Consider the following 9,610-nt stretch of genomic DNA (forward strand, 5'->3'; position numbering starts at 1 on the left):
ATGACTTTATAGATGGAAAACATATTTTGGTTGGTAACCGAAAGTTGCTGACTGAAAATCAAGTTCATATACCAAGCCTTATGGAGATTTCTATCAATGCTTTATCAGGAAATTCAGGGCATAAAACTATCAGAATTTCTACAATTTTAAAGGGAAAGAGGATATCTATTTTAATAGATAGTGGAATCACACATAGTTTCATAGATGAGGGACTGGCAAAGAGCTGTATTACGCTACTGAGGAAACCAAAACCATGACAATGAGAGTGGCTAATGGTGAAAAGTTGGAGAGTAAGGCTTTGAATCAACCGCTGGTGTGGAAGGTTCACAATTGGGAGTTCCAATATAAATTGAGAACTTTGAAGTTAGGAGGTAGTGATATGGTATTGAGGGTAAATTGGATGAGTAAATTTGACCTTCAGGTAAAGGATATGTAAAGTTAAAATACCAGCAGAAAGACATCATCTTGAGGAGTGAAGGCTCAAAACCCCGGGTTAAAACGATGGAAGTAGAAAAAATGGAGAATTTGTTTAAAAGATACAATTATGGAGTGGCTGGACATTTGTATAATATCATGGAGAAAGGGAAAGAAAAAGTTCCATCCCAAATCACTGAGGTTATTAGCCAATATACAGAGGTATTTGAAGAACCAATAGGGTTGCCACCTCCTAGATCTCATGACCATCATATTCTGTTAAAAAAGAGAGCACAACCGTTCAAAATTACGCCTTATAGATGCCTTTTTATTCAGAAAACATAAATAGAAAGACTAGTGTTGGAGATGCAAAAATATAAACTAAATCAAAAATTGGAGAACTTTTCGCATGCAACTAAAAGGATGAGGTTTTATGCTGATAAAAAGAGACCTGAAAGGTTATTTGTTGATGGTGATTGGGTATTCCTTAAACTCCATCCATACAATCGCCAGTCAGTTGAGCACATGTCCAATCATAAGTTGGGAACTGAGTATTTTGGTCCTTATCAAATCACTAGAAAAGTAGGCACTGTGGCATATCAATTAGTAGTTCTAGCCAGCTCAGAAGTTCACCCTGTCTTTCATATATCTCTCTTGAAGAAAAAATTGGGTGATAAGTTTATGCCAGTACTTCAATTACCTGAAGAGAGTCACTCCAAGTTGCCAGAACACCATCTTTTATCCTTCCTGAACTCAACCAGTACACGTACCATTCCATTTTTTGCAATCGAGGGTAGTTTTGCGAAGGTCACATTCCGCGGTTCAGGGTTGGTTCAATGGACAAACCTCCCTCTAGATTGCGCTATTTGGGAGGACGCTAAATGTATTAAATCCCAATTTCCACTTTGTCGATCTTGGGGACAAGATCATGGTGAGGGAAAGGGTTGTCACGTGGAGAATCAATGGGGAAGAAAAAAATTAAGATCAGATAGGAAGAATGGGAGAAAATTGGATGAATTGGGAAACTCCAATGGAAGTAATGGAAATTCAAATTGGGAAACGACTCCAATTTACTTATAATCGAACGACACCATTTTATCTTACTTGAGTTGTATTAAGGAGGGTGTATTCAATTGAGACTTTTAAATACTTTTGGAGATTTTTTAAAGTGAGTGACTTTTATGGACTTTGTGAAATTTTAAGTGATTTTCATGGATTTGGTAAGAATTAGTAAAAGATTTCTCTGGATTTGTGGAGACTTTTACTAGATACTTTTAAAAACTTTTGAAGATTTTTTATTTTTTTTAAAAGAAAATATTAAACATATATAATGTAATATGGAGTTTCCATTTTCATGCTTCAGGTCATTGAAACGTTTCATACCATCAACATTATAATTCAAATTCATCCCCCTAAGATTCAGGTTCCACTCACTAAATCCCGAACTCACAGCATTAAACAAGTTGCTTGCCAAAAACAACCACCCTTGAAAGTGCCCCTTTCATTCGAGCAAAACTGACAAAGTTCTGATTAAACTAGCCGAACAGCTCACGTGGATGCAGGCAAATTAAAACCAAAGGTAATAATAAAATATTACCCAAAGTACAAAAACAGGAATTTGCAGGCTTTGACCTCACTTTGAAAGCTGAAATTCTGGCCAGAACACGTTATGGATCTCTTTTGCACAGGCAAAATACAAAATCAGCCAAACTGATCATCACACAAACAGAGAATCGTTTGTTACCAAATCCCATTAACATTATGAGTTTTCAAGAGTACCTCTTTCCAGAGACTACAGGAAAATAGTTCAATTATTACCGATTGAAGGAGATGGAGGAGAACCCTAGAAGGAAATAGAAGAGCCGGCTTCAATTGAGAAATCTCTCGATGGATGAGAGGTTTTCCTTTGAGAATTCTATTTATATTTTCTACCTAAAAGTCTCCCAAAGTCTAATAAATTATAAATTCCCCGAAAGTCTTTCTTAATTGAATACCCCGAAACTTGTAGAGACTCCTAAAAAGTTTCAATTGAATACCCCGTAACTTATAGAGACTTTTTAAAAGTCTTTAAAAGTCTCTATTGAATACACCCAGACTTTTAGAGAGTCTTTAAAAATCTCAATTAAATACACCGAAACTTTTTAAATCTCTCAAAGTCTTTAAAAGTCCCAATTAAATACACCCCCCTAAGTTAGTTAAAACACGCCTTTTGCATTTTGTCTAAAGATATGCATTTTCTCTATGTTGGAAGAGTATAGATACAGAATTAGGGAAAGATAAAGGGCAGCTTTTGTAATCTGAAATGTTTAGTAAACTTTGTTGAAATCATTCAACAGCTTTTCTCATCCCTTTCTAATTTTCTCTTTTACCCTCTCTTTCTAATTTTCTCTTTTACCCTCTCTTTCTAATTTTCTCTTTTACCCTCTCTCCAATTCTATTTTCATTTCAGTTTGGTTAACATTTCAGCTGATTACAGCTGGAACATTCCTTTTTCGAAGTTACGATTGCAGTGAGAATCAAACTTGAGTTCTATCCTTGACAAAATGCCAATAAATTGCACCAGATTTTCAAAAAGTAAGTTTTGTGCATTATGACCAATAGAGTATGATGGAAGATTTGATGAAAGTTGAAGATGAATACTATTGTATTCTTATTGTTAAAGCACAATATGCATATAAATGAGAGCATATGTCACTTTATCTTGAGGTTTTGGGAAGAGTTGTGGTTGTTTGATAGGATGCTTCTTGCAATCAAAAGAGTTAATGAGATCACATCATCAAATCTCAAAATCAAGATATCCAATGTTGTTACTCAACTTGGACTATAGGTGAACAAAATAATACGTCAATGATATGATGATAGTAATATCTATGGTGCTTAGAATGAACTTAAGGCATTATTTCTTAGAGATTGTCAATATGTGTACTACATCCATTATTTTAAACTAACAACTTCATAAAGAGAGAAAACTCAACGTATATTGGCTACTAGAGAGCATGAAAATGGAATTGGGTCCAATCAAATGCTTGATTTGCAACAAGTAGAGTTACTCATTATGACTTTATAAAGATCTTGGTAGATATGTATGGTATCCCCAAAAAAATGATTTTAGGCTGAAACTCGTGATGCTTACAAAAAGTCAACAAGTTTTATATTTGTATTTATCTTATATTTGATACATAGAATTATGAGAACCACTAATGTTCTATCATTAATGTTTTTTGTCGGACTCTTCAAAAATAAATCTCAGGCCTTTGATTTATTTGAGGTTTGTTTCTACGACAATAATTCATTCAAAAATTGAGAGACGAGATTGGGAAGATTTCTTCATGAAGGAAGTCTTTTGGCTCAAGAAATGATATTAAAATACTTGATTAAGATAATTTGTATAACACTGTTCAAGTAATAAAATAGCAATTTAGTATTATTATTGTTGACGTCAAAAATTGTAAAGACTGATTTTAAGCCAACTTTAAGAAAAAAGACCACTAATATCCATTTCGAAAGATCAATTTGCACACCTTATGCTTTTTCTTTGTACCTCCCCTTAAGGGATTCATTTCCCACTATTTATAAGGGGCTTGGCCGAAATTGCCTCATTTCAGTCAAATCAGCCACTTGTGCTGAGCTCGAACCACATGCCACTAACCTCTCATTTGATTGGTTAATGAGCCCGATAGCCATCGCGTCACTGTTCTCTTTAGGTAATGATGGACTGTAAAGGATAGCAGAGCCAAGGCAGTTGATTGGCGGATATAGGCGGTGCTGACATCACCTTCTACAAGTCAATTGAAGGGATGATGTGACATGATATAAGGAATCTTTAATCATTATGTCTTTTGAGACTACGACAGTGATATTTCGAGCTGAGCTTTTATGACCAAGCTCACACATGTATGAGGTGGGCCTTGCAATTAATAGATGTGAGATCGAAGATTGAGCGTTAACAGATACCCCTAGGTCAGTGCTGCTTTGAAAAGGGACTGACCTCTGAACTCGCTAGGCCCTTTTTACTAGGAATATAGTTATTGCAATGCCATGTGTCACTTTCCTGTTGGTGTGAGCCGTATAGCATTAGTGATAGCTTCTTTGGGAAGATTTTTAGGAAAACTACGTCGTTTTGGGTCCGTAGGATCTGGGCCATAGGTTTTCTCTCCATTTTATTGAGTGAACGGTCGAGATTAAGTCCTTTAGTCTTTCTCCTTTTTAAATTCCCTTTGACCCTTCATTTTGTTACTTTACTTTACGCGATTTATTCTCGATAAGACAGCGAGAGAATTTTTCCTTTTTGAGAGCGTTGTTCCTTCTTTTGAGTGATTTTGTCATGTCCTAGTTCTCAAATATTCATTTTCTTCTTCTACTCATTCTTTTCTCTTCGTACGCGCTGTTCGACTTTTTTCATGAGCTCCGACGAGTCCAGGGCACACTCTTAGGGAAACCAGCAAGAAGAGTCTATATCTTCCACTTCTAGTTCTTCATCTAGTTGTTAGGAAATCTTAACCCCTGTCCCCATCTCGATTGTTAACCCCATAGATTTAGATCGTCTTGCGAATATAGAGTCAGACAGGGAGGAGATTGGGTCTCATAGGGATAATGAAACGAATAACCAGAAAGAGTGGAGGGCTAACTATAATAGGTCGGTAGTGACGAGAGACATGTTAGCGAGCTGGCAAGCTAAATACGCCATTCCTAGTTTGGTAATAATGATAATACCTGAGCCTTCTAATCATGCTGGCGTTCCCCTTGTGGAATTTGTCGTTCTGAACTCGACCATTCTTCATGCTGGGCTTAGGCTCCCAATCCCTAAGGTTGTTCGTAAGTTTCTTTCATTCTGGGGTATAGCTCTCACTTAGCTACGCCCCAATGGGTAGAGAAGTTTTGTAGCACCTTAAATTCTCTGGAACAAGTTACGAAATCTCAAACTGAGTGTAGAATAGTTTAACTCCATTTTTACTTTTAAGGAGGATGGAAAGAATTCTGGTTGGTGATATACCAGTGTGAGGCTAAGGACCGGTGGTCCTTTAGTGTTGGACACTCCCTTCTCAATTAAAAAGTGAAAGGAGGAGTTTTCTATGTGTCGAAAGAATGGCAACTCCACTTTGTCGAAGTGAATAGGGAAAACGTAGTTCCCACACTGTACCATTCATTGTGTAAGTAACAATCCTCTGATGTTTGGTCGAAGAGAAGGATGAGGAGATGGTACTAAGTAATGTGTCCTTTCTTTACAAACTACTACAAAAATGCGACGTTGACCAATGATACTTAGAGAAGAGTTGAGCGATAAAGGCTTTGCCCCAAAGACAGAGATCCTGCAAGTACGTGATCTCAGAGTCAAACATTTTTCAGGCAAGTTTGATTCTAGCATAGTCCTTAGATCTACCCGCGATCGGAGAATCCACTTCCATCCCCAGCTAATACAAGTATGGATTAAGTTGTATTTGTAGGAGAACTGGATAGTTTTTTTTTTTTTTTTTTTTTTACAGAGATGCTAAGTGTGGTTTTTGTATTTTCCAACTCGAGATCCAAAGATGTTAGGATATAAAGCAGCCAAGGCAGCCATTGTAGCAAAGGCGAAGAAAAGAGAGGCACCAATTCAGACTAAGACCCACTCGAAAGAGAGTGAGGTTTAGCCTCTAAAAAGGAATCGATCTGGGATGTCAGCTTCTGTCATGGGCCATAAAGTTGTGCCCTTGGATACGCATGAATCCCCTCGACAGAAGTATCCCCATTTCCAATCTGGCCTTCACCAGTTACACCAATCGCAACCACTACCAGCTCGGGTAGGATGCTAGAATGGTGCCCAAACCTACAAAGATTGAGCTTGGAAGGTTTGGTGGGACACCGTCCTGAAATCTTTCTGAACTTCTTCTGAGCTCCTTCTCCATCAAAAGAGACCACCGCTGCATTTGCTCCACCTTTGAGGGATTCAGCTATCCTCCTCATTGGGAGCTAGGGTGAGAGGAAACAAGGCTATTTGGTCAAGATGCCACTTAGGGAGGCCATTGTGATTGCACAACTCCACAGCCATCATTCTATCCTTTACATGTCGACAGTGGTGGATAAGGTAATTAGTTTGGACGATGTGGTTTTTAGGAGTTGTTACTTAGCATATTTAGTTATGATTCCATTCTTTTTTATATTGCATCAGCTGAAGTCTGAGCTAGATAAGTTGTTGGAGGCTAAAGATCAAGTCTTAGGCCTATACGAAAGCATGGAGAAAGAACAACCTCAGTTTGTGGCCAAGGAAAAGGAATATGGGGACAAGCTCAATAAGATAGGCATGGAGCTAAACACAAGTTTGTCCTCCAAACTCAAGCTTCAAGAAGAAAATGAAGAGTTAAAAATCTGGGGACAGAAGGCCAATCAGAGAGCTGAGGTGAAGAAAATGAAGACCGAAGAGAGCGAGCACAATCTGAGGAAGCCATTAAGAAGGTAGGGGAGACGAATGAGAGAGCTAAGGCTACAATTAAGAAGGTTGAGGATGCTGAGGCTAAGGCCATCAAGGCTGTGAAAAGTTGGAGAGAGTCTCCTGAGTCCAACGCCTTAGACTAAGATGCTTATATTGTTGCCCTGGAGAAGCTTATCAAACATGTTCGTAGGGAGAGGCCTAAGTTTGATTCTGCTTTTCTGGATGAGGCACAGGAAGAGCAAAAGAAGGAATTATAGAGGCTCTCCAAGGGAGTAGGAGTTCAGATCTTCCCAGTTGAGGAAGATTTGGAGACCAACGCCCTAGATCTTCAAGACCCCCTGTCCCCTACCCAAGACTCCCATCTTCCAGTTTTTCCTAGGGTTCTCTCTAAATATTTTGTATTGAACGCAATGTTTTTGTCGTGCTATGATACTTTACGAACTATATTAGATAATTTTGTGATTGGTACATCTGTGCAATTTCTTCACTTTTTGTTGAACGCTTTGACTGATGTTTGATTCAACTACTTCCTTTTGAATTGTTTTAGAAAGTTCTACTAACTTTATAATGAACTCATCTTTTTTCCATTTTGGTCATGACGCAGTAGTACGAGTGTTGTATGAATCTTTTAGGAGAAATTTCATCTAAGTGTCGCAACACTTGCGATCTTAGATTGACCTACGTATGGAGCAAGGCTTTGAATAATTTCTTAGGAGGAATTTCATTTAAGTGTCGCAGCACTTACGACCTTAGTTTGGCCTGGTATAGAGCAGGGCTTTGAATTAATTCCTTAAGAGGAATTTCGTCTAAGTTTTGCAGCACTTGAGACCTTAATTTAGCTTGCGTATAGAGCAACGCTTTGAATTAATTCCTTAGGAGGAATTTCGTCTAAGTGTCACAGCACTTGCGACCTTAGCTCCGCTTGCATATGGAGTATGGCTTTGAATTAATTCCATAGGAAGAATTTCGTCTACCATTAGCCAGGTTGTATGCAGGATATTATAAAAGTAACTAACCCCCTTTTTATTAATACAATCGATACCATGGAAGGGTTTACACATTACAAAGGACTTTTCCTACTCATTCGTAGTATTGTCTTTGGTGTTCGGCATTCCATGGGCGGGGCCAAGGCCTTCCGCCCAAGTCTTCCAACTCATATGCTCCCTTCGGTAGTATTCTCGTTACCATGTAAGGTCCTTCATAGTTCAGACCTAACAATCCAGATCCTACTTCGAACTCCCATTCTCGTACTTTTTTATTGTATTACCTAGCATTTTGTTGTTTGTAGACTATGTTCCTGAGTTTAGCGTCATTTCTTTTTTCTTCCACTAGGTCTAGTTTTTTCCCAAAGGGACATTTGATTCTTCTCCTCATGGTGGGACGTCGATCTCTAGGAAAATTACAGCATCTGCATCGAAAGCCAAGGAGAATGGGGTTTCACCAGCGTTGGCCCTTGCTTTGGTGCAATATGACCATAGCACATTGAAGAGTTATTTAGCCTATCCCCCTTTAAGCATGTTAAGTTTTGCCTTCAACGTATGTTTGATGATCTTGTTGACGGCCTTAACTTAGCCATTGGCCTGCAGCTGGTTTGGTATGAAGACATGTTTCCTGATACCAAATTCCTCACAGAAATTTAAAAGACACACATTGTCAAACTATTTCTCTTTGTCAGTGACGTTCGAGTGAGGGATGTCGAATCGACATATGATGGACTTCCCTATGAAGTCGATTGTCCTTTGTTCTGTAGTTTTGATAAGTGGTTCTGCCTCGGCCCACTTAGTGAAGTAATCCACTGCTACGATTGCGAACTTCACCCATCCTCTCCCGGGGGTCATAGGTCCAACTAGATCGACTCTCCACTTTGCAAAGGGCTAGGGACGACTACTGGATTCAGCTCGCACGGTGATGTTCTAATGATAGGAGAAAGGCGCTGGCATCTGTCACATTTCCTAACAAATTCAAGGATGTCCTGCCTTATTGTAGGCTAAAAAATACCTTAGTGTATTGTGGGCCAAAGATTGTCCATCTGAGTGGTTTCTGCACATTCCCTCATGTATGTCTCGTAGGCGTACTGTGCTTCTTCTTCACTCAAGCACCTCAGTGGGGGGTAGAATACCCCATTTTGTAGAGTAAATCATCAATCAAGATGTACCTTGCCGACCTAGTCCCAAGCCTTCTTGTTTCAGTCAATCTTTAGGGCACTTTCCTATCCTAAGGTATGAGATAATTTCATCTAGCCAGGTCGGTTTGTGGTCTATCATCATGAGGGTCACTTTCGCTAGTTCGATGGTGGCATGTGATATTCTTCCCATCGGGATGCTGTCAAATCCTTCAATCCCTGGCCTAGCGAGCTAAGACATCGGCGTGGCTATTCTGGTATCTGAGGATTTGTTTGATTTGAACTGTTTTGAAATTTTGTAGTCCCTCCTGACGACTAGGAGGTAACGGTCCATCCTTTCTACCGTGGCCTGGTACATTCCATTGATCTGGTTGACCACCAGTTGGGAGTCACTATGCAAGACCAAGCTAAATATCCCCAACCCTATCGACATCCTTACTCTGAAAATGAGGGCTTCATATTCGGCTTTGTTATTCAAAGCCTTGAAATCAAAAGATAGGACTTTGCAAAATAGTCGTCAATCTGAGCTAATTAATATAACTCTTGTCCCCAACTTGTCTCCAGCTGACGAATCGTCAACACAAATTTCCTAAGGAGCCTCCGGTGATGATTTCTCTTTGGGTTCATTACTAAATCCCACAACGAAGTCTACGAGGGCTTGACCT

Source organism: Olea europaea, chromosome 21, assembly GCF_002742605.1.
Source record: "Olea europaea var. sylvestris chromosome 21, O_europaea_v1, whole genome shotgun sequence".
NCBI classification, from domain to species: Eukaryota; Viridiplantae; Streptophyta; class Magnoliopsida; order Lamiales; family Oleaceae; genus Olea; species Olea europaea.